The sequence below is a fragment of the Pinus tabuliformis genome, chromosome J, assembly GCF_031772625.1.
Source record: "Pinus tabuliformis cultivar Carrire ecotype Pingquan chromosome J, CPIR1, whole genome shotgun sequence".
In the NCBI taxonomy this organism is placed as follows: Eukaryota; Viridiplantae; Streptophyta; class Pinopsida; order Pinales; family Pinaceae; genus Pinus; species Pinus tabuliformis.
Genome location: NC_142295.1, coordinates 1634360980 through 1634385903, shown reverse-complemented (window position 1 = coordinate 1634385903; position 24924 = coordinate 1634360980). Strand labels below are relative to the sequence as shown.

General features: G+C 40.3%; 3 pseudogenes; 2 read left to right on the top strand and 1 right to left on the bottom strand.

Annotated features, from left to right (window-relative positions):
• Positions 1 to 8162: 8162 nt before the first annotated feature.
• Positions 8163 to 8684, bottom strand: LOC149233769 (G-type lectin S-receptor-like serine/threonine-protein kinase At5g24080 pseudogene; annotated as a pseudogene).
• A 4458-nt stretch (positions 8685 to 13142) lies between these two features.
• Positions 13143 to 15403, top strand: LOC149233768 (protein DETOXIFICATION 16 pseudogene; annotated as a pseudogene).
• Positions 15404 to 15862: 459 nt separating this feature from the next.
• LOC149233767 (CBL-interacting protein kinase 32-like) lies at positions 15863 to 22789 on the top strand (annotated as a pseudogene).
• Positions 22790 to 24924: the final 2135 nt, after the last annotated feature.

The window sequence follows — 24924 nt, the reverse complement described above, 5'->3', positions numbered from 1 at the left end:
CACAATTTTCACAGAAATCAAAATCCAGAGAGCTATCATTCATACCTTCTACCATACCTTTACTATGAAGTATTCGAAGGCCCTTCTCTCCAATATGTCCAAGCCTTTGATGCCACAACATGGTCTTCTCTCCAGAGACCACTAGATTTTCTACTCCATTTTCAGGAACCATAGAACTATTGCACCCATCAACAACAGTGCTACCTTGCAGCTTGTACAGAGTTCCAATCTGAACTCCCCGCATCAATATCAGTGCTCCTCGAACCATCTTGCAGGTATCTTTCTCGAACACCGTCTTTACACCCGCATCATCCAACTTGCTTACAGAAATCAGATTTCTGGCCAATGCAGGAATATGTAGAACACCCAGAAGTGTTCTAACCCTTCCACCTTGCAACTTCAACTTTACTTTTCCCCGACCAATGATTCTAGCCTTCCTATCATCTCCTAAGAAGACATCACCACCATCGTATTTCTCATACTCGCAGAACCACTCTCTATGGGGAGTGAAGTGAAAGGATGCACCTGAGTCAATCAACCATGCCTCATGATCTACATGTGTACTTGAAGAAGCCAAGTACACATCCCCACCTTCATCTGAGGTGGTTTTCGCCTCTGCAAAAGGAGCATCATCAGATCCCTTTCCTTTATCAGGAGCTTTAGATTTACAATCCCTTCTGAAGTGCCCTTCCTTTCCGCATTTCCAGCACACCACCTTTGTAGGTTTTCTTGGAGATTTAGATCTCCCTCTAGATTTAGATCTCCCACTCGATGACTTATTTTTGTTTCTGTTCTGGGACCGTCCTCGTACAGACAAGGCATCACCATTCTGGTTGTCCATATTCTTCCGTCTCATCTCCTCCGTCAGCAAGGCTGAGACTATTTCATCAAACTGCAAAGCAGTTGCATTGCTACCTATTGCAATAACCAGACTATCCCACGAATCTGGTAGAAAACACAATAGACTGATGCACTTATCTTCATCTAAAATTTTAATATCAACAGATAATAATTGACTTACCACAGTATTAAACGCATTCAGATGCTCTGTCACCGAGTCTCCATCTTTCATCCTCAGGTTATACATCTTTTTCCGCAGGAACAGTTTATTCACCAGAGACTTAGATTGGTACAAAGTCCCTAACTTGACCCACAAAGCCTTTGCCGTAGCTTCCCCTAATACATTCAGCAATACTGAATCTGAGACACACAATCGTATTGTACTCTTTGCCTTCCGATCCAATTTCTTCCATTCTTCATCGGTCACTCCCGATGGTTTAGTACCCGGATCTACCGCGATCAACTGATCTTTATCGACCAACAGATCCTCCATCTTGAGTTTCCACAACTCAAAACTCTGACCATTGAACTTCTCAATCTCGATCTTTCCACTGCTCGCTATCTTCTTTCACCACCAGAATCGATCTCGCAGATCTCCCATTGAACAGGGTCTACCACAGGCCCGAGCGAAACCCCTCAGCAACAAAGGCGTCCCCTTGAAGCCAAAACAGCTCTGATACCAAATGTAGGTTTTAACCCTGTACAGAAATTACCTGCATATGAATTCTTAAACAAAGAAAACAAACAATGCGAGAGCATAACCCATAAAACACATATGCACAGAGATTTTCCCTGGATCCCAAAAACGGGACTACCAGCTTGATTTTTCATTATGCTCCTTTCAATGTTACAATACATATTTATACATGCCGAAGCATCCAATACCATGGACCGAAAAACCATCGCGTCCAATACCATGTGCAAAAATCATGCACAAAACCATAGGTAGGTTAGTCGTGGAAAGAATATAACACAACCCAACAAGTAGCATGCCTTTTACCCGTACGATGTGAGCGGTTTTCTCTCTCATCCGCCAGATGTGTGTCACCCGTTGTATGGCATCGGGCGATACTTGATCGAACCTGCTTACCACTTGAAGCCCTTTCAATATCCTGCCAGTTTTAGTGATGCTCCTACCTCTGACGGAATCGGTGAATTCCGTATGGTTTTATGCTTTCCTCAAGACCAAGCGCTTAGGGGCTTTCCTTCACTGAGGGGAATGCCCTGCGATATGCCATTAGCGCTCCCTTTCTATATCCTATCGGTTTTAGCACAAGGTCCACCCCTGACGAAATCAACGAATTCCATATGGTTTAACACTTTCCTCGGGACCGAGAGCTTAGGGGCTTTCCTTCACTAAGGGGGACACCTTGTGATACGCGATTAGCACTTTAGCGCTAATCGCATATCAGAAACTACCTCTGTTTTTGGATTTGACCTCCCATTTGTCAATTTGTGCTAGCGCGCGGTTACCATGGGCCAACGGTCTGCGCGCTTTAACCAAGGGTCCTCGTTGCTCCGTTTTGAACACAAGTTGCCATTGTTAACAGGTTATTTCTGATAAGCTCGCCATCCATAAGACTTCGAAACTTTGGCATGGGTTTTACAGAGTTCATGAAACTTTTAAGAGTATTTAAGGTTCTAATTCAGTTCAACTATTTCTGCTCAGCTTAGTGCATCACAAGGTCAGCCTAACCCACCCTTGGAGGGTAGTAATTTATGGGAAGAATATGCACAGATGAGAAGGGAGACCTTATGAAAATAAAAATGAACTTATTTTGCAGGTTATGCAACAAGGTAGAGAGATTTTAATACCACCACAATGAGTTTCAATCTCAAGGGGGTGGGCACTGATGACAAACTACAATTGCTTAAACAATCAGGGGAGGGGTTGGCCATAAGGCAAGATAGACCAAGATAGAAAACTTAGATCATAGGTGAATAAAGATGAATACTAATCCCACGGATCTCTAGCCCATCCAAGAGCTTCTCAGCGTTAAGGATAATGAGATCCAGGTTCTCAAGAATAAGTTGAATATCCCTATAATATAACATGTGCAGATAGTTATGAGAATTCACAATCAATATAAATTAGGGTCCATTACGGGCCCCTCACTGTAACAGAAGTTTGGTTGCATTATAAATGCATTTGTTTTTATAATTCTAAACAAAGGTTGAAACAAGCTTCCTAGAGTGGGGCTTTGGCCAACAACAATCCTAAACAAAGGCTGAAACAAGCTTCCTAGAGTGGGGCTTTGCCAACAACAATCCTAAACAAAGGCTAAGACAAGCTTCCTAGAGTGGGCCTTTGGCCAAAAAAATTATGTATGTTTTGTTCATTTTTGTTTTCATGGGAGTAGTTTTGACAGTACGAAAGGTGAGGAGTTTTCCCAAAAACTAGTAACGAAATATTAAGATAGGGATTCTAAAGATAGGCATTGTACTTTTGCTCATACAAAAAAGAGTGATTTTCTGTTGGAGATAAAGTGTTAACCCTAAAGCCGAAGAAACAAAAAAACACTATACGAAGCCATGTGAAATTGGTTGTTGTTAGTGAGATTCAATACCTTATCGATATGTTACAGAAATGGCATAAGGGGTAGGGGAAGGGGAAGGGGTCCATGTCATATCGACATCTAGTCCACTATTACATAGCCATACAACAAGCCTAATGGCAAATATATTGGAGCAAATAATTGCACTATTAATAGAGTAAGAGTGAATAAAAAACAGGAAACACAAGCAAGAAGAAAAGCATGAGAAACTGAACCTAGTATAAATAAATACTTGGTGCCTTTAAGAGCACTCTAGTCATTCTGAAATTCGTCATTATCATTGAAGCAATAAAAAATGACTTACACTTGGAATGCATTGCGCACAAAATGCTCTTTGTGTGCCCACACTAGTAACTTGTCATTTTTTTTAGTTGTTTATATGATATGAAATTATAGATGAATTTATGCATTCAAGTTAGTTTTTAATCTAAACTTACAATTTACATGTCCCAGGCATGATCCAGGATTGTGATATCTGAAACTTTGTATGATAACCAAAGAAGATATCAAGGGCAATTGAATCTAACAAAAACTAAAGTAGTTTCAATCACCTTCCACCAACAATCTTAGTATCAATAAGGAACTTGGAGGTGTAGTAGTAGGTTAGTTAAACTTTCCAATTGATTACTATTCCTTTTCCATAAGCAAGCATGATGCTGATTGACACAAGTCATTTTTGCAATCTTAAATGAAAATTATCCAACAAAGCTTACATAAATATTTAATACAAGTGAGTTAGATATCATACAAGCATGGAGCTTGTATGAATCCCAAGGACTTATTAATCTATGTAGTGAAACAACAACCTTTAAACCAAAAGATCGTGTGCATCAAACTCTATATGAAACTGCAACCTTTGTACCAGGAATGTTACTATTGTATACAATGCACGTAGTTTGATTTCCTGCAACTAACAACTATTTATATCTCATAAGCTGAAATTTCATCAACATCCCAGGGGAATTTACAATTGCTAAATTTGCAATTGCTTTTCAGTAAACAAACATCACATGCTAGAATTCATAATTCATTTTTGTATTCCCTCGTACCTCTTTCAAAAAACTAACTAGTGTGCCATGAACCATAGCAGAAAAAATCCAACTTACAATTGTGAAGACATTATGAGTATCATGACATTCTAAGTATCATTCCATCATGCTTAGATTTTGTACATCTATCCGACATGAAGTTGTGCTGAACTACAAGATCCCACCTCACTCCTTGATCCGAAAGTTCAAATTGAGGATGCAGACACCAAAAGGCTTCAAAGTTTGCTCCAGATTCCTAAAGTTGCACTCTCAATATACCATATGAAAACAAGGCTATGAACAATAGGAAAGCCTCATCACCATTTCTACCTAGATAGGTCACTGGTATATGCATCATGCTTTATGAAAGAAAACACTAAAACATCGAGAATGATGTTATTGGGCAACTGGTCTGCCTCTTTCCTCCAAGATAACGTTGTTATCCCGACTCTGCCTTGTAATATAATGTCACGCAATTTCAACAAATTTCATGAAAAGGAACCAAGAAAGAGCGAGTACCATGGTAGGAAGACACCCCACCATAAGTCATATGAACAAAATGATCAACAGAACTGAGATTGTAACATAACTGAACTCAGAACATTCAACTTCAATCATGTATGAACTGCACCCATCCAAGTATGTCCAGCCAGGAAAGGGAAGGGAGTGCCGAGATTTCAGTGCTTGATCTTTCTTTCCCTTTGATTATTTTTGCATATTAGATTCAAACCGGTCAACTCTCTTCCAACAATAAGGGATGTAGAACAAGACTTGGATGAAGAATAGGTTGGGCCACTCAATGCTTTACCTATAGGGACTTCATTTATTGGATGGGGACTAGTCATCTTGTAGATTTCTGGAAAACTATTTTTTTAAATAATTTGGATCTAGACATATTGCTCATTCAGGAAGGTTGTTTGACTATAATGGTAGATGTGTCGATCCTTTGAGTAACCAAAAATTCAGCAAAGCTCTCAAGGGTTGCTTAGCTCTCAAGGGTTGTACTGGTATAAGGTTCCAAGGAATTATTTGGTAAAATGGCCTTATTTGTGACGTTATCTCTGCAATCCAACTTTAGGTCATCAAATGGAAAAGGCTCTTCTTGGCTTGGATTGCTATATTTTTTTACAACAACAGATAGATGGAAAAATGGATGCGATAAAATTGGTTGATGAAAAAAAGAGGGATGCTATAGACATGGACATAATTATCATCAAAATGACGACAAAAAGTTGTCTGGACAAAGGGTATAATCTGTCAGTATTTTGAGAAGCAGGATTGGCAGCCAATTGTCCTACAACATCCACTTGTTCCACTGATCCTTCAAATTCTGTTCTAAAATCACATCTACATATTGCGGTTCACTACTTAGCTGACCTAAATATTGAGAATCGTCGCTGGATTGATCTACAAATTGTGGGTCATTACCAAGCTGAACTAAAGATTGTGGATATTTGGCAAACGAAAATTTTTCATAATACATGGAATAGTAACAGTAAGGAGTCGATAGTGATTTAGCCTAGGTACATAGTGCCATGCTACCAACAACTCAACATCCTCTTAAGACATGTGTAATACATGAAGAAATGAACTGTCGGATGGATTATCCCTGTGGGCCCATGATCTTAGCACTTGTCCATCTTGCCATAACCCAACACCATAATCCAAAATGTACAATGGAAAAAGAAAACGGTCTATTACTATGGCACATCTAGTTACTTTGCAAAAGCATAGATTGATAAATTGGTGTTCAACAAGGAAGGCTCGAAGTTGGTGTTTGACGAGGATGACACCCTAAAGTGATTATAAGCAATTCCTCCTCATTTTTAAATCAGTAAAACTATCTGATAGAGGGTAACTTGTTTCCGAATAACCTCAAAAGTGAGGGTCAAGTCATACCTTTCCTCTTTCGAGAATAGGGGAAGACATCCATATAGAATGAAAAAGAATACAATAAGAATACCTTATTTAAGCAAGCAAGGGAAACAATTTTGAGGGGCCAAACTCTAGAACTATGGGGATGACCTGCCGTTGAAATCTTAAAATGTTTCCAGTTCTTGCAACCAATGAGACAAAAGTAGATGTCCACCTGTGAATATTTTGGAGGAATTGCAGAAAGTGAAGGTCAAGGAAAATGTGCTTATAATGTCGAGTAATGGAGATGTGCCCTTTACACATGCCAATCTCAATGTCACCCTTACAGACATGGAGTTTCACAAGCCCACCATATAACTTCATGGAATGGTAATTGAACTATTACGATGTACCTGACAGGATCCCACAAACCGAATAGAAGGTAAGCTAACTTCTTCATATAGTTTACATATTTATATGACACAATGGCAATACCTACTGGAATTTGTTACGTTCAACGAGATTCATGCAAACTACCGGATCTGGAATTCAATATTTGATCCTATTTTGTATCATATGCTTGAAGAAAGAAAATGCCTGGAATTCAATATTTGATCCTATTTTGTAATATATGCTTAATGAAAGAAAATGCCATTAAAAGGGGAGCAACCACTTTTTTGTATTGTATACTAATTTCTGTTGTGAATTAATTTCACTTATGTTTTGTGCCATTTTGAGCAAGTTCTTGAGGTGTTGTAAATTGATCCCTTTAGGCTCCGGTGACGCCTATGGTAGAGAGTGGCCTCTGTATTGGGTTGGTCTACAGCAGAAAGAGGAAAGAAAGGGCATTGAGAAAAACAATAGCGCATAAGAACAAAGGTAACATACCATCTGCTCAACGAGATAGAACGGGTTCGACATTCAGATCAAAAGGGGTTGCGTAATTGATTGATCAGCATCACATCAGAAAACACCAATCGTCATACGTGAAGTTTTATCTGTAATCCTCCCCATCTGCATATTCATCCTAGTTTGTTTGTTATCGATGTGGAGATTCAGGGGAGCATTCTGGCAGCTAAGTGAGTGGTTCAGTGTCTGGAGGGTTCTCTCATTAACTTTAAAACAACCACGCAAAACAATGACACATAAGAACAAAGGTAATAGGTAAGAACAATGTAACAAAAGTAAAAACAACACTAACAACAACTAAGAACAACGCTAATAACAACGCTGACAGATTCAATAGCTTACCTTGATGTTGCAGAAGTTACCAAGGTAACCTTGACCTCGCAGAGGAACCGAGGTAAGAGCGTAGAGCTCATATGTCCCCGCCAGGCAAAAGGACCAGATGTCATAGATTGCCAATGTCATAAATGGCCATATGTCACAAATGGCCAGATGTCACAGGTGGTAATAGACTTCCAATATCGGAAATGGCCAGATGTCACATGTGGTAAACCATGGCAAGATGATTTATGTCGGTCTAACACTGTGCTTACTTTACCTTATAATTTAAATACCAAATAACATTTAGTATCGTGAATTAATGCTAGCATTAGTTTGCGGTTTTCGAAATGTTTAGAAATATAAATCGTACATTCATTCGACATAATAACCATGGTTATGGCCTCAGGGAAGAGGCCAAATAAGATGGCCAAAAATTCTATTGCTCTTCGGAAATAAGTCGATAGAAAAAACTATGGAAAAACCTAGATAAAACATTCGAAAACTTATGTACTTGCCACCTTGCTAATGTTAACTCGACCATTTGTTCGATTACTATAGTCTGGTGCCTAACTGCAGAGACTAATAAGATGGAATATATAATTATATAATAAACAATTTCATCCAATAATGAAGAGAGGCCATCTTCATTCAAATTTCTTTATTTACTTTGTATATGAATTTTGTACAATAATTTTGGATGCGTAATGCGAGGTATTTTTATCCTAGAAGAAAACGACTGGACCATCTCACAGGTATCGAGAGAGTGGGGAATTGGGGGAAGAGAGGGTACATTTACACTGCCTTCCAATATCTGCAGCACTTCACTCATTGACGGCCTCGCTTCTTCGTCGTCCTGAATGCACCATCCTGCGACTGTGACAGCCCTCTCCACTTGTTCCGTGTCTGCATCGTTCAACAATTCCTTGTCCAGTAGCTCCATGCCGTTTCCGTTGCTGATGTGAGTTGCAGCCCAAGCCGGAAAGAACAGTTCGGACGATTCAGAGACCTTGTCCATGTTTCTTTGCCCCGCAATTATTTCAAGCAACGTTATTCCGAAGTTGTAGACATTGGCCTTCATAGTGATCGGCAAACCTGAGAGCCACTCGGGGGCCAAGTACCCTCTCGTTCCTCTAATGGTCATTAGAACCTTACTATACTCTCTGCCGAGGAGCTTCGCCATTCCAAAGTCGGCCACCTTCGGGCAGAAATTGGAATCGAGGAGGATATTTTCGGGCTTGATGTTGTTGGAATTTTCTGATAAATTCCATAACAGACAGACAAAAATTTCTCTATTTTTGCACTCTGTTTTTGCACAGAAAAATGAAAATTGTTTTCTGGAAATTGTGTTGCAGCAACACAGTTTGGCGTTGCAGCAACGCTGTAACTGGTGTAACAGCAACAGAAAAAATTAACTTGTATTCATAAACAGTAAACCAACTGATATAAGTTCGTCTTCCTCACATAGAGGGATTTTCAAAAAATATTTATGCTGAAAAGCATCTTCCTCTTGACAGAGGGATTACAACAGGAACGCTTCAGTTCCACAAACCAATTTCTGCTATCTCAGAAAATTACAGTTTCATCCAAACAGGCTGTTGCTGAAACACGTGTTTCAGCATCTGGCAGACAGTTGCTGAAACACGCCTGTAGAATGCATTGTTGCTCCAAAACACAACGAGAGCATCTTCCTCTTAACAGAGGGATTCACCAAGGACTGTGCTTAAGAGCACCTTCCTCTTGACAGAGGGATTCACCAACATGCCTTCTTCAGAGGCACTTCAATCTGTGTCTACAAACAGTTGTTGTTACCAATGTTACAGCAACGGGTAGACAGTTCTGAAATACACAGACAGTTGTTGTAACACGTGTTTCAGCATCTGGCAGACAGTTGCTGAAACACGTTTGTGTTGGCATTATGATTCAAGTGTTGTCCTTGATGGCAACTCACTCAGAGGTTGGTACAGGTGCGCAGAGGTTGGTACAGGTGATTGCAACTTAATCAGAGGACAGATCTTAGTATAGCATGCCAAGAAAGTTCATACACGCAGGTTCGTTAAGCCCAAGTTGCGTATACAAGCAGGTTCACTACATACCAAGTCGCGTATACGCAGGTTCTCTATATATAAAGTCGCGTGTACACGCCGGTTGGCTTCAGTAAAAGCACGTGTATGTGGAAAACTTATCTTTGGTCCACGGCGGTTATTCCTTGGAAGTTGTGCCTATGGTTTTGGACCTTGATGTCTCGACGAACGTGTTGATCCCTAGTTTTGAAGCTGATGGTATTGGGTTACTATGGTTTTGGACCGTGGTATTATAAAGGGCCTAAGGCTATATAAGGAGAAGATCATTAGGCAAGTGGGAGCAAGAAATGGGTGTCTGACGAAGTGAGAAGATCTGGTATTACTGTTTATCTGTTCGGGACGCTTGGCAAGGGTCGGATCTGACAGCGAAGGCATAAGAAACTATTTCTAGATCTGCACGCGGGTTGCCTTTGGTGAAAGCGCGTATACACGCGGTTTTGGTACAGTGAAGTAGCATATGCATAATAAGATTTGATATTTCAGGTTGCTGTTGATTCTGGTGGTTGTTGCAGAGTTCTGGGCTCTGGTTTGGGTTTTGTGTTCTTGATGACAGGGTTTCAGTGATTCAGTATTGAGCTGTTTAATGAATTATGATGCAAGTATAAGTTGATGAGTGTATTGCGGTAATGTTTGTTTTGTACTCTTGTATCCAGTCTGAAAATTGATGAAACGTGGTCCCTGAAGGAAAGCAGGTTGTAGGGTCAGCACCTACGTACTAGTAAATGGATCGGCTAGTACAAGAGCTGAGGGGGTTGTAGCTCCCTTCCAAAAGTAGTTGGAAAACGAGAGAGGGTTGTAGCCCTCTGTAGGTTGTAGCCTGCGTACTGGTAAAGGACTGCACCAGTACATTGTAAAAGAAGTTCTTATTAAAGAAGAAAGAGACGAATTGCAGCAAGTGGTTTTCACCCACATTGGGTTTCCACCTTATATCATGGTGTTCATGTGTGTGGCTCTTGTGTGATGTTCTGTTCTGTTATTTTGCACTTGTTTACTGTTAATATGCTTAATAATGTTCTGATGCATTTACTGAAGATTAAGCTAACTGAATTATAAGATCTCTGGATATACGTGAGTTTCATTAGACACAGTAGCGTGTACACGCGGGTTCACTTAATTGAAGTATCGTATATGTTTCTGAGTATGAAATTGGAAAGTTTTTTACTGATCTGATAATACTGATTCACCCCCCCCCCCCCTCTCAGTATTATTTCCAACAATTGGTATCAGAGCAGGTCCTTCAGAGGAAGCTTGATCGCTTGAAGGAAAAGATCCATCAGAATGGCTAATCCAGAAAGAGAGGCACACATCAAGCCACCAGTCTTTGACGGGAACAATTTTACTCACTGGAAGATAAGAACCACTGCATATCTACAATCACTTGGAGCAGAAGTTTGGGGAATCGTAGAAGGAGGATACAAATTCCCATCAGCAACTCCTACAAATCCAGCAGAGAAAAAGCAATATGAGCTCAATGCCAAAGCTGTTACTGTCCTTTTGAGTAGTTTGACTCAATCAGAATTTATGAAGATCATGCATTTCAAATCAGCTAAGGAAATATGGGACAAAATCGTTACAAGCTACGAAGGAGATGATCAGGTTAAAAGAGCAAAGCTTCAAACTCTCAAAATCCGGTATGAAACTCTTAAGATGCGTAGTAATGAAAGCATAGCTAATTATTTCCTGCGTATGGATGAGATTGTGAATTGTATGAGGGATCTGGGTGAAGAATTTGAGGAAGTTGTCTTAGTTGAAAAGGTTTTGAGATCTCTGTCTACTAAATTTGATTCTAAAGTATCTGCCATAGAAGAAAAGGAGAATGTGCAGAAAATCACCATGTCACAGCTTCACGGGATCTTAACTACTTTTGAAATGCGACAAGAGGTACCACCAGAGGCCGCATTCGAAGTGTCAGAGGAAGAAGATGAGGTAAATTTTGTCAAGAATCGTGAACGGGGAACTGGACGGTTCAAAGGTAAGCTACCTTTCAAATGTTTCCTATGTGGTAGAGTTGGTCACTATGCTGCTAGATGTCCTCATAACAAAGGAAAGATATCTGAAGAAGATGGTAGAAGCTATTATACCCATATTAAAAGTTCATTCAATGATAGTGAAGATATTAGAAGTCTCATGGCACATAAGAAGAAGAATGCTTCATCCAATAATAGCGAAGATATTAAAAGTCTCATGGCACATGAAGAGAAGAATGCAGAAACTGAAGAAGTTGCCAAATTAAAAGAACAATTGGAGATAGAAATCAGGGTAAGGGAGCAATTGCAGGATATAGTAAAGGATCAGAGTACAACTATTCAGAGACTTGAATCAAATATCCTCTCTCTAAAAGAAGATCTTAAAAAATCAAGAGAACAGAACAGAGAAGATCTTGAAGATCAAGAACATGAAGTGACCAAACTAAAACGACAAGTGGAAGAAGGAAGAAATGTTGAAGAAGACCTAAGGAATCAATATCTGAAAAAGGAAGAACAACATCAAGTTGAGGTAAATATCTTGAAAGGTAAAATAGAAGAAAAGGATAAGCTTTTACGATTTCAAGATAGTACTAAAGTCTTGGATGATATTCTTAATAGTCAAAGGTCTCCTGCTATCAAGACTGGTCTTGGTTTTCATGAATATGTTGAAGGTGAATCTAGTTCACAAGGTGAGGCAAGAAACTCTAATGAGAAATCTGAAATGCTCAACAAGGAACAACCAAGGAAAGAAATTCCTCAAGGAAGATCCTTTACTCCTAACTATGGACTTGATAGACGATTATTTCCTCCACTGAATAATGTTGAATGTTATGTATGTCATAATCTTGGACATGTTGCAGCCAGATGTAGAAGTAGAATGGTTCAAGAAAGATCATCGCATCCCAGGTATTTCAGAGGATATTGCTTTGCCTGCAATGCATATGGACACAAAGCAATTGATTGTGATAGAAGGAACATGAAAAATGTAAGGTGTTATACATGCAACAACTATGGGCATAAAGCAAGGGAATGCAGGAGCAGATTTCAAAATTCAAGACAAGAGGACCATACATCATCACAGTTGCAAGAATTGAAGAAGACAGAGACAGAAAGGTGTGGCATAATTCAGACAGCGGACATAACAGACACAGGGGAATCTGAAAGTGATGAAATTCAGTATTCCATCTTGCATACGCTGATATAACGAAGACAAGTCGCGTAGATACGCGAGTTACAGGCTGCAAAGTCGCGTATATGAAGAAAGGGCAGCAGAACAGACCTAGGTTCAGTCATGGTTGGCTCAGGCTCAGGCGGAGCAGAACAAACTTAGGAAATGGTTCAGTCATGGTTGGCTCACACTCAGGGGGAGCATATACTTCAAATAATTCATTGTTGGCATTATGGTTAGAAGTTGCTGATGAAACTAAATGATACATCTTGTTGTTTGATCAAAGGAATAGTATTGCAGGCTGATGCTTATGGTACAGATCTGAATGGCTGGTCTTAGAACCTGCATCTTCTCAGGGGGAGCATGGATGGATTGATACAACTTGGCATATACAAAGGGGGAGCCAAATCAAAAACTTCAACATGAACTCAGCGGGAGTATGGACAACAGTATGGACAGTAAAAGGTATACCAAAGAAGAGAATATCTTGGTCCGCCCTTTGCCCTTGATGTCAAAGGGGGAGAGTGACTTGGTGTGGTGGTTGCCATCAAGTCCAAAGGGGGAGATTGTTGGCATTATGATTCAAGTGTTGTCCTTGATGGCAACTCACTCAGAGGTTGGTACAGGTGCGCAGAGGTTGGTACAGGTGATGGCAACTTAATCAGAGGACAGATCTTAGTACAACATGCCAAGAAAGTTCATACACGCAGGTTCGTTAAGCCCAAGTCGTGTATAAAAGCAGGTTCACTATATAACAAGTCGCGTATACGCAGGTTCTCTATATATAAAGTCGCGTGTACATGCCGGTTGGCTTCAGTAAAAGCGCGTGTATGTGGAAAACTTATGTTTGGTCCACGGCGGTTATTCCTTGGAAGTTGTGCCTATGGTTTTGGACCTTGATGTCTCGACGAACGTGTTGATCCCTAGTTTTGAAGCTGATGGTATTGGGTTACTATGGTTTTGGACCGTGGTATTATAAAGGGCCTAAGGCTATATAAGGAGAAGATCATTAGGCAAGTGGGAGCAAGCAATGGGTGTCTGACGAAGTGAGAAGATCTAGTATTACTGTTTATCTGTTCGGGACGCTTGGCAAGGGTCGGATCTGACAGCGAAGGCATAAGAAACTATTTCTAGATCTGCACGTGGGTTGCCTTTGGTGAAAGCGCGTATACACCCGGTTTTGGTACAGTGAAGTAGCGTATGCATAATAAGATTTGATATTTCAGGTTGCTGTTGATTCTGGTGGTTGTTGCAGAGTTCTGGGCTCTGGTTTGGGTTCTGTGTTCTTGATGACAGGGTTTCAGTGATTCAGTATTGAGTTGTTTAATGAATTATGATGCAAGTATAAGTTGATGAGTGTATTGCGGTAATGTTTGTTTTGTACTCTTGGATCCAGTCTGTTATCACTGAAAATGCTGTAGTAAAAAAAATTTTAGCTTGGCTTAAAGTCAGGGTATTTTCGCAGCGCCAGAATTCTTTTTAGCAGTTTCGCAGCGCTACCTGTTTGAGTGGTTTCGTAGCGTGCTACGAAACTGGGGATTTGTTTGAGTTTTCAGTGAAGGTCCAAATCCTAGCATGCTTATTGTACAGAGTTCTTCTTCCCTCCAGGAATGTTGATGAGAGCAGTGGCAGTATGTTCAAGGAGACACCTTATGATGATGCAGCTATTGTAGGATTGCCATCAAATACATTAAGGGAGTTATCTCTGAATTCTGGCTCATGGGTGATTGTGAAAGATGTACATACTAATGTGGGAGACTTGCAGGAGATTTTGTGTTGAATCCTCTAGACAAAGAATCTATTAAATTTTATAAGTCATAGAGTGTTTGATATTTGGGATTGTCTTTTCACAATCTGTAACTTCTTTCACAAAGCAGGGCGCCACAATGGATTGAAAGATTTGAAAAATATTTATGATAAAGTTCATGTTCCCGTTTGTTGGGTATTGGTGTTCAAAGTTGGATTAGGTAATAAAGGGGCTGCGCTTGCAAATAGCATTTCCAATTGGCTAAATGTGGCACTTCTATCAATTTATGTTAAATCTTCCCCTGCATGCAAGAAGACATGGACATCTTTCTCAAGGGAAGCTTTATATGACATTACAAACTTTCTTAAGCTTACTATTCTATCTGCAGTAATGCGTTGCTTGGAATACTGGTCTTTTGAAATGCTTGTTCTCTTCTCCGGTTTGTTGCCTAAGCCTGAACTTGAGATATCAGTTCTCTCCATCTGTCTTAGCACTGATGCAGTTGCATATATGATCCCCTTTGGCGTGGGTGCTGCTGTAAGTACACGAGTTTCCAATGAACTAGGAGCTGGACGCTCACGCACTGCACAGTTATCAGTGTGTGTCGGGGTTTGTATGGCAGTCAATGAGGCTCTTATGATAGGATATATTTTATTCTCTATCAGAAATGTATGGGGCTATGCTTATAGCAATGAAGTAGAGGTAGTTGAATGCATTTCAACCATGATGCCACTGCTTGTACCCTCAACATTTATGGATGCCATCCAAGGTGTTCTATCAGGTATTGCTAGAGGATGTGGATGGCAAACGTTGGGTGCCTATGCAAATCTTGGGGCATACTATGTGGTTGGCATGCCTATAGCTGTCATTTTAGCCTTTGCACTGCATGCTGGCGGCAGGGGACCTTCGGCATTTGAGCACCTGTTCTGTTGCTAAGAACATTGCGCTAACAAAGGAAAATCTTATCAAAAATTTATCACTGCTGCACAGAAAAGGATATATGGGAGCACCCAAAAGAAGTTGATCAGGATTTGGTTAAATATGAGCGCCTTCAAAAATTTCGCATTCATACTCCAAGGTATGCACTTGTGAACAGAGATTACCCCTATTAAGAGTTGAACTACTTTGTGGAGCAAGGGATTTTGTTCAAAACCATGCATAGCGAATTATCAAGCCTTTTGTGGAAAAAACCAGTTTATGGAGATGATCACAGTGTCTATGGTTTAGTGGCCAATCTTCTGGCTTATCATAGGTTTTCGAGCCTCTTACACTATTATGGAGGATTGAACCCGCGTTATCAAAGGCAAACAGAGCGAAAAGTTGTAGAAGGACAATGGGATTTCCAAGAGCTAAGGCCGCTGCATTACTTGTATCATTTTGTCCGACAATATCCATATGGAGGAGGCGAAGGCAGATATGAAGAATGCAGTTCTGAAAGTGTTCATGTCGAAGGTCGAGGAAGCTAAAAGCCAGAACCTTTATCAATATGAAGGTTGAATCAATTTTGGAAGATTTGTCTTCGGGATTATTAGAGTCTATGAAGAGACACGTCTTTGGTCCCGTGGCAAATTCATGGAATAGCTTAATGTATGGGCGCAAGTGTTTGATGAAACAGACGTAGCTCATTATCATCGTGGCCTAGCTTCATAAGACCTCTTTTTCTACGCAAACAGGTGGCAGGGGTGATCAATAGTCACTGTTGTTATAATGAGACATCTGGCAATTCTGTTTCCAGGAATTCGTTCACTTGAAATAAAGACTCTCATTGGAAATATATACGCTATATATCTATTTGAAGCTACGCAACAAGCTGTGATATGAACCGGTGAATGAAACTGTGATATCTATTATAATAGCTTGATATGTGGGCGCAAGTGTTTGAAGTCACTTCAGGTAGAGTATTTGCTGCTTGGAAGAGATCACAAGGTTGAATACGAGTTGCAAATGAATTGCCTAACAAGACAGTTCCAAGGGCGCAGAGGATTTTTAGAGCATGAGCATGTATCAGAGCAGGAAAAGATGCTCGTTGCTCGAAGATTTGCAAGGAGTGATCAATAGATGGAACAGTTTAGATCTTTTCGACTCCTTCTTCATTTAACATAAGCTCGAGCTCATCATGTCAGCTTGTAGAAGAACTCTGTTAAAGGCTGTCATCCTTGGCAATAGTGCGGTGGGTAAAAAACTTGCTGATGAATTAATATACAAATAAGAGTTTCGTGGCAAGACTGCTACCTCGAGCACATTAGGTTTATTACCAAGATGAAGCAAGGAGATACTTCCAGCAGCTTATTAATGCTGTTGATTACTGCCATAGTAGGAGTGTCTACCATAGGGACTTGAAGCCAGAAAATTTGCTTCTGGATACATATGGAAATCTTAAAGTATCAGATTTTGGCCTAAGTGCACTGTCTCAACAAGTCAGGGATGACGGTTTGCTTCACACTACTTGTGGAACACCCAATTATGTTGCTCTTGAGGTCATCAATGATAAAGGTTACGATGGGGCAACTGCAGACTTGTGGTCATGTGGTGTCATCCTATTTGTTTTAATGGCAGGTTACTTGCCTTTTGATGATCCAAACCTTATGACATTGTATAAAAAGATATATAAAGCAGATTTTACGTGCCCTTCATGGTTTTCTTCTGGTGCAAAGAAATTAAGTACAAGGAATATGGACCCAAACCCTAAGACACGAATTACAGTACCTGAGATTTTAGACAATGAATGGTTCAAGAAAGGTTATAAGCCACCCAAGTTTAATGAAGAAGAAGATGTAAATCTGGATGATGTTGATGCTGTTTTCAATGATTCAGAAGAACATCTTGTTACAGAAAAAAAAAGGAAACAAAACCAGAGGTGATGAATGCATTTGAACTTATCTCCATGTCCCAGGGTCTCAATCTTGGCAATCTCTTTGAAATGGACATGGGTATGGTTAAGCGAGAAACGAGGTTTGCATCTAAACGCCCTGCAAACGAGATAGTATCAAAAATTGAGGAAGCTGCAAAGCCTCTTGGATTCAATGTGCAAAAGAGAAATTACAAGATGAAGATGCAAGGTTCAAAGACTGGAAGAAAGGGTCATTTGAATGTAGCTACAGAGGTATTTGAAGTAGCTCCTTCTTTTTTTATGGTTGAAGTCCGCAAGGCTGGAGGTGATACCTTGGAATTTCACAAGTTTTACAAGAACCTTTCGGCAGGCCTAAAAGTATCTCCAGAAAGCAGAGGAATCCGGGCATGCTGTTTGAGTTTGTTTTTAGGAAAAGCTATTGACATTGAAGCCTGGCAGCTAAACAGGATTATTTGCAAATTGTTGTTCATTTGTTGGAATGAGGAAGATCATTAATAAATGTAGCACAGTGTTAGCAGAAAACCAGTGAGGGGGACTGTGTTTTTAAATCACACAGCAGTTTCGTAGCGCGCTACGAAACTGCTGTAGGTGATGATTTAAAGCGCAGGGCAGCTAGTGTGATACTGTGAGCAGCTAGTCTGACACGGTGAGCGGGAGTTGAGGAAGAAGAACAGCTGTCTATCAAATACCACCTACAGCACATCAGAAGCCTGGCATCATTCCATATTTGGGGTTATTAAAACATTTGGGAGCAGGCTGCTATACTTTAGGAGAATGTTGGGAGACAGAAGCCGATAAATAGGAGCACACCTTCTGGTCATTAAATGAGCTATCAGCGCTTTCAAGCATCCCAAGTCAGCATCCATTGCATCTGTAGCTCAGCCATATCAGATTAATCGAAGGAGGACAGCTGTCAAAGCATTCAAGAAAGCATCCAGCATACGAGGAGAATGGAATTAATATTTTAGTTTGATTAGGATTGTGTGTAATTACAGTTCAGCATGTTTGTAATTAATGCATTAGTTAGAAGCATGTAGGAGGAGTTAATAGGGCATTCGAGCTCATTCTAGAGAGGAGGAATGTATTCCTATATATGGTGAAAACTAGGATGTAATAGGGGTTGGATACTTAATAGAAAAACAGTGTTGTTTTGGGCCATTGTAAGACCTTTTTTTACAGTAATAGTAAAACAGAGTTATTCTCTTCTCAAGATTCTCGAAGGATTGTCATGATCAAATGTAGTGATGATGTGTGGTACTTTATGTTATTTTATGGTTTTGTTGTATGCAATCACTCAGAATTCATAAATATATGCTCTGACTTCCTGTGTATACAGCAAGCTATGTTTTGGTGAAATATGTTTGACATGTAATGCTAAGAGCCTTGATTTCTATGAGGTCACTGTGTTTTTCCTTGTTTACTTGATATTATAGACTCCATAGCCCAATGAGAGCCAGTTTGATGTGTTTCCAACCAGTTATGCTTTCATAAGTAAATAAAGAGTTAGCCATCTAGTGTTTGAAGGATTTTGTCAAGAGTTGTGAGAGAGCCCTCTCTGATTAGGAAGGCTAATTCCTAATCTAAAGTATGGTCTGAAACAGTTACATGAGACCTTGCTTGGTTGCAGTCCCTAGTACTGGTTTTGTGATAACACAGTCTGAAAATTGATGAAACGTGGTCCCTGAAGGAAAGCAGGTTGTAGGGTCAGCACCTATGTACTAGTAAATGGATCGGCTAGTACAAGAGCTGAGGGGGTTGTAGTTCCCTTCCAAAAGTAGTTGGAAAACGAGAGAGGGTTGCAGCCCTCTGCATGTTGTAGCCTGCGTACTGGTAAAGGACTGCACCAGTACATTGTAAAAGAAGTTCTTATTAAAGAAGAAAGAGACGAATTGCAGCAGGTGGTTTTCACCCACATTGGGTTTCCACCTTATATCATGGTGTTCATGTGTGTGGCTCTTGTGTGATGTTCTGTTCTGTTATTCTGCACTTGTTTACTGTTAATATGCTTAATAATGTTCTGATGCATTTACTGAAGATTAAGCTAACTGAATTATAAGATCTCTGGATATACGTGAGTTTCATTAGACACAGTAGCGTGTACACGCGGGTTCACTTAATTGAAGTAGCGTATATGTTTCTGAGTATGAAATTGGAAAGTTTTTTACTGATCTGATAATACTGATTCACCCCCCCCTCTCAGTATTATTTCCAACAGTTTGTAGAATGTATTTCTGTTCCAAAACACAGCGAACACAAGGAACTGTTGTTCATTACATCTTCCTCTTGCACATACGCGCTGCAGTGTATTGCCCTGCAAAACTTCACGCTGTTGCGTGCTCCCCTTTGCTCTCTACTGCTGTCCCAGCACTCTGTCTCAGTAACTCTGTCTATCACTGTTGTTTATCACTGCACTGTTGTGCATAAAACAACTTCTTCTAACCTTACGCTGTTGCGCCTCTCTCTTACTTTTCAGTCCCTGCACTGCTGTGCAAGAGGGCTTCATTCATGTGAGCTCGTGCTGCTGCACATTCTTTCTTAAACACACAGAAATTACATTTGAGCGCTGCTGCGCTACATTGCAGAGAGATTAACACTGCTGTGGCTCTACACATATATAGTGCAGGAAGCGGTCATAACTTATCCATCAACCGCTTCAACTCTCTGACAGAGTCTCTGCTGCACATAATGAACAAATCTGATCTTTTGCTGTATTTCTTGAGTCGGTTGTGCTGAAACCCAAGACTGATAAATGCTGCGGCTGGCTTGAGGCTGGTACTTTCCTTCTCGACCATGCTTCTTCTTTAATGCTGTAGGTGAGCAGTTATTGCGCAGAGCTCGGATCTGATCTTCCTCCTCCTTTGAGAACACAAACATGCAAAGGGTGAAAGGACACTTATGGCGGTGGCATGAATGAATGGGAATAAATGTGGGGTGTTGGATCAGGACAAACAAACGGTGGTTGCTACTGATCAACTGTTCGCAATGGTACCGCCGATACGTCGACTCCTTTGTAAGTCCTCCATTGCGGCTCGCCGATGCTACTGCACAGCAGTTGGAATTAATATTCCAACACTCCCCTTTTAATTTCAACTGCTGGGCGTTCAATCATACCCACGCTAGTACTAACGCTGGTCATTCCTTGCACTTAGATTCTTTCTTGGTTGAGTCTTCACGCTGCTGGAGAAGTTGCTGCTGCAAGATATCTTTCCTTCAGCTTCTTTGACACTTCAAAGAGCCTGGACTAGCTCTGATACCATGTTGGAATTTTCTGATAAATTCCATAACAGACAGACAAAAATTGCTCTGTTTTTGCACTCTGTGTTTGCACAGAAAAACTGAAAATTGTTTTCTGGAAATTGTGTTGCAGCAACGTTGTAACTGGTGTAACAGCAATAAAAAAAATTAACTTGTATTCATAAACAGTAAACCAACTGATATAAGTTCGTCTTCCTCACATAGAGGGATTTTCACAAAAGATTTATGCTGAAAAGCATCTTCCTCTTGACAGAGGGATTACAACAGGAACGCTTCAGTTCCACAAACCAATTTCTGCTATCTCAGAAAATTACAGTTTCATCCACACAGGCTGTTGCTGAAACACGTGTTTCAGCATCTGGCAGACAGTTGCTGAAACACGCCTGTAGAATGCATTGCTGCTCCAAAACACAGCGAGAGCATCTTCCTCTTAACAGAGGGATTCACCAAGGACTGTGCTTAAGAGCACCTTCCTCTTGACAGAGGGATTCACCAACATGCCTTCTTCAGAGGCACTTCAATCTGTGTCTACAAACAGTTGTTGTTACAGCTGTTACAGCAACGGGCAGACAGTTCTGAAATACACAGACAGTTGCTGTAACACGTGTTTCAGCATCTGGCAGACAGTTGCTGAAACACGTTTGTAGAATGTATTGTTGTTCCAAAACACAGCGAACACAAAGAACTGTTGTTCATTACATCTTCCTCTTGCACATACGCGTTGCAGTGTATTGCCCTGCAAAACTTCACGTTGTTGCGTGCTCCCCTTTGCTCTCTACTGTTGTCCCAGCGCTCTGTCTCAGTAACTCTGTCTATCACTGTTGTTTATCACTGCACTGTTGTGCATAAAACAACTTCTTCTAACCTTACGCTGCTGCGCCTCTCTCTTACTTTTCAGTCCCTGCACTGCTGTGCAAGAGGGCTTCATTCATGTGAGCTCGTGTTGCTGCACATTCTTTCTTAAACACACAAAAATTACATTTGAGCACTGTTGCGCTACATTGCAGAGAGATTAACACTGCTGTGGCTCTACACATATATAGTGCAGGAAGCGGTCATAACTTATCCATCAACTGCTTCAACTCTCTGACAGAGTCTCTGCTGCACATAATGAACAAATCTGATCTTTTGCTGTATTTCTTGAGTCGGTTGTGCTGAAACCCAAGACTGATAAATGTTGCAGCTGGCTTGAGGCTGGTACTTTTCTTCTCGGCCATGCTTCTTCTTTAATGCTGTAGGTGAGCAGTTATTGCGTAGAGCTCGGATTTGATCTTCCTCCTCCTTTGAGAACACAAACAGGCAAAGGGTGAAAGGACACTTATGGCGGTGGCGTGAATGAATGGGAATAAATGTGGGGCGTTGGATCAGGACAAACAGACGGTGGCTGCTGCTGATCAACTGTTCGCAATGGTACCGCCGATACGTCAACTCCTTTGTAAGTCCTCCATTGCGGCTCGTCGATGCTGCTGCACGGCAGTTGGAATTAATATTCCAGCAGATGTTGTAGTGAATAATGCGGTCCTTGCACTTCTCGTGCAGGTAAACAATTCCCCGGGCAATTCCCACTGCGATGCTGAAGACCAGACTCATGAGACCATGGTGTATTGGCAGCAAGGCTCATTGATCATTGACTTAAAAAAACAAATGTATAATTTAAATCTTAAACAAACTTTGAGAGGTACGTCATAAACTTAATATCAACCCATAGTCAGTGCTCAAGATTAGTATAGATTAATATTTGTTGGATAATTTTCATTTGAGAATGCAAAAATGACTAGTGTCAATAAGCGTCATGCTTGCTTATGGAAAAGGACTCGTAATCAATTGGAAAGTTTAACTAACCTACTACTACACCTCCAAGTTCCTTATTGATGCTAAGATTGTTGGTGGAAGGTAATTGAAACCAAGCTGGTTTTTGTTAGATTCCATTGCCCTTGATATCTTCTCTGGTTATCATACAAAGTTTCAAATATCACAATCTTGGATCATGCCTGGGACATGTAAATTGTAAGTTTAGATTAAAATGCTAACTTGAATGCATAAATTCATCTATAATTTCATATCATATAAACAACTAAAAAAATGACAAGTTTCTAGTGTGGGCACACAAAGAGAATTTTGTGCGCAACCCGTTCCAAGTGTAATTCATTTTTTATTACTTTAATGATAATGACGACTTTCAGAATGACTGGAGTGCTCTTAAATGCAACAAGTAATTTATTTATACTAAGTTCAGTTTCTCATGCTTTTTTTTCTTGCTTGTGTTTCTTGTTTTTTATTCACTCTTACTCTGTTAATAGTGCAGTTATTTGCTCCAATATATCTACCATTAGGCTTGTTGTATGGCTGTGTAATATTGGACTGGATGTAGATATGACATGGACCCCTTCCCCTTCCCCTTCTGCCATTTCTGTAACATATCGATCACGTATTGAATCTGGCTAAAAACAACCAATTTCACATGGCTTCATACAGTTATCTATTTGTTTCTTTGGCTTTAGGGTTAACACTCTATCTCCAACAGCAAATCACTCTTTTTTGTACGAACAAAAGTACAGTGTCTATCTTTAAAATCCTTGTCTTAATATTCCGTTACTAGTTTTTGGGAAAACTCCTCACCTTTCGTACTCTAAAAACTACTCCCATGAAAACAAAAATGAAAAAAACATACATAAACTTGTTGGCCAAAGACCCACTCTAGGAAGTTTGTCTCAGCCTTTGTTTAGGATTGTTGTTGGCCAAAGCCCCACTCTAGGAATCTTGTCTCACCCTTTGTTTAGGATTATAAAAACATATGCATTTACAACGCAGCCAAACTTCTATTACAGTGAGGGGCGCCGTAATGGACCCCAATTTATATTGATTGTGAATTCTCAGAACTATCTGCACAGGTTCTGTTGTAGGGATATTCAACTTATTCTTGAGAACCTGGATCTCATTATCCTTAACGATGAGAAGCTCTTGGATGGGCTGAAGATTCGTGGGATTAGTATTCATCTTTGTTCACTTATGATCTAAGTTTGTTATCTTGGCCTGACTTGCCTTATGGCCAACCCCTCCCCTGATTGTTTCAGCAATTGTGGTTTTCCATCAGTTCCCACCCCCTTGAGATTGACACTCATTGTGGTGGTATTAAAATCTCTCTACCTTGTTGCATAACCTACAAAATGAGTTCATTTTTATTTTCATAAGGTCTCCCTTCTCCTCTGTGCATATTCTGCCCATAAATCATTGCCCTCCAAGGGTGGGTTAGGTTGACCTTGTGATGCACTGAGCTGAGCAGGAATAATGGACAAGTTCTGAACCTTCACCAGAGGGAATCTCTCGGCATCAACTAACTTTATTTTTTGTTGGAGGGCTGCTTTGTTGATGAACCTGCCTCACTAGTTGTCCTCTTCTTGTCTGATTGTGCTGCAACTATAGTTGTAAGTGTCAATTGTTGAGAATATCTCTAGAATCTCATATTTTTCATGGTTATATGCAGACAACCTCGTGTTCACCCTCATTCTTAAAAATATACCATTAGTATCACACCTCAGGTTGGGTGCTTTGCTCAAGTCCAATAATCCTAGGAGTCCTTCGACATATGCTGGTGCAGACCTAGTCTTCACAATGAAAGGTCCCTGCTTAGTCTAGTTGTCCACTTGACCTCACCGATGTCTCTCCGTTACAGTTTGGAATTTGCAATGGACATAAGTTTCGTTTGCTCAATAAAACCTGGGACTGGAAGATCAAATTTGCACACAACAAGAGAGGAATATATGCAATGGACATAAGTTCGGTTTCCTCAATAGAATATGGGACAACAAGAGAGGAAGATCTGCAATGGACATAAGTTCGGTTTTCTCAATAGAATTTGGGACTGGAAGATCAACTTTTCTTGTCGATAGTGCCTCATATACAGTGCTTGTTGGTGCAGGCCCATGTTTGGTGGAAGGATAGCTACAGATTGGTTACTCCTACCTACCTGATGGAGATCTGTGTTGGGCGGAGTGGGTAGCTACTGCAGTGGTATTTCTTGGTTAATGTAAAGATGGAAGGCTTATCTGGTATGATCCATGGACCAAAAGGTACGAACAAGAAGAGGAAATGAAAAAGCACAAGAGTAAGCTTTAGTGTATATAAAACATCCACGACGACCTCACCATTCTTTTTACCCACCCAACAATTTAGACACCACACGCTTTACTAGAAGATCATTTGTAAATATGAGCCTTCACACTATTCAATATAAAGACTAGGCCACTCTCTAGCTGAGTAGCTAAGTGGATCCTTTTGTTTTAAGAAATTTATCTTTAATTAATAGCTAAAAAATCCATAAAAGCCAACCAATTACTAACCAACTTGTTTA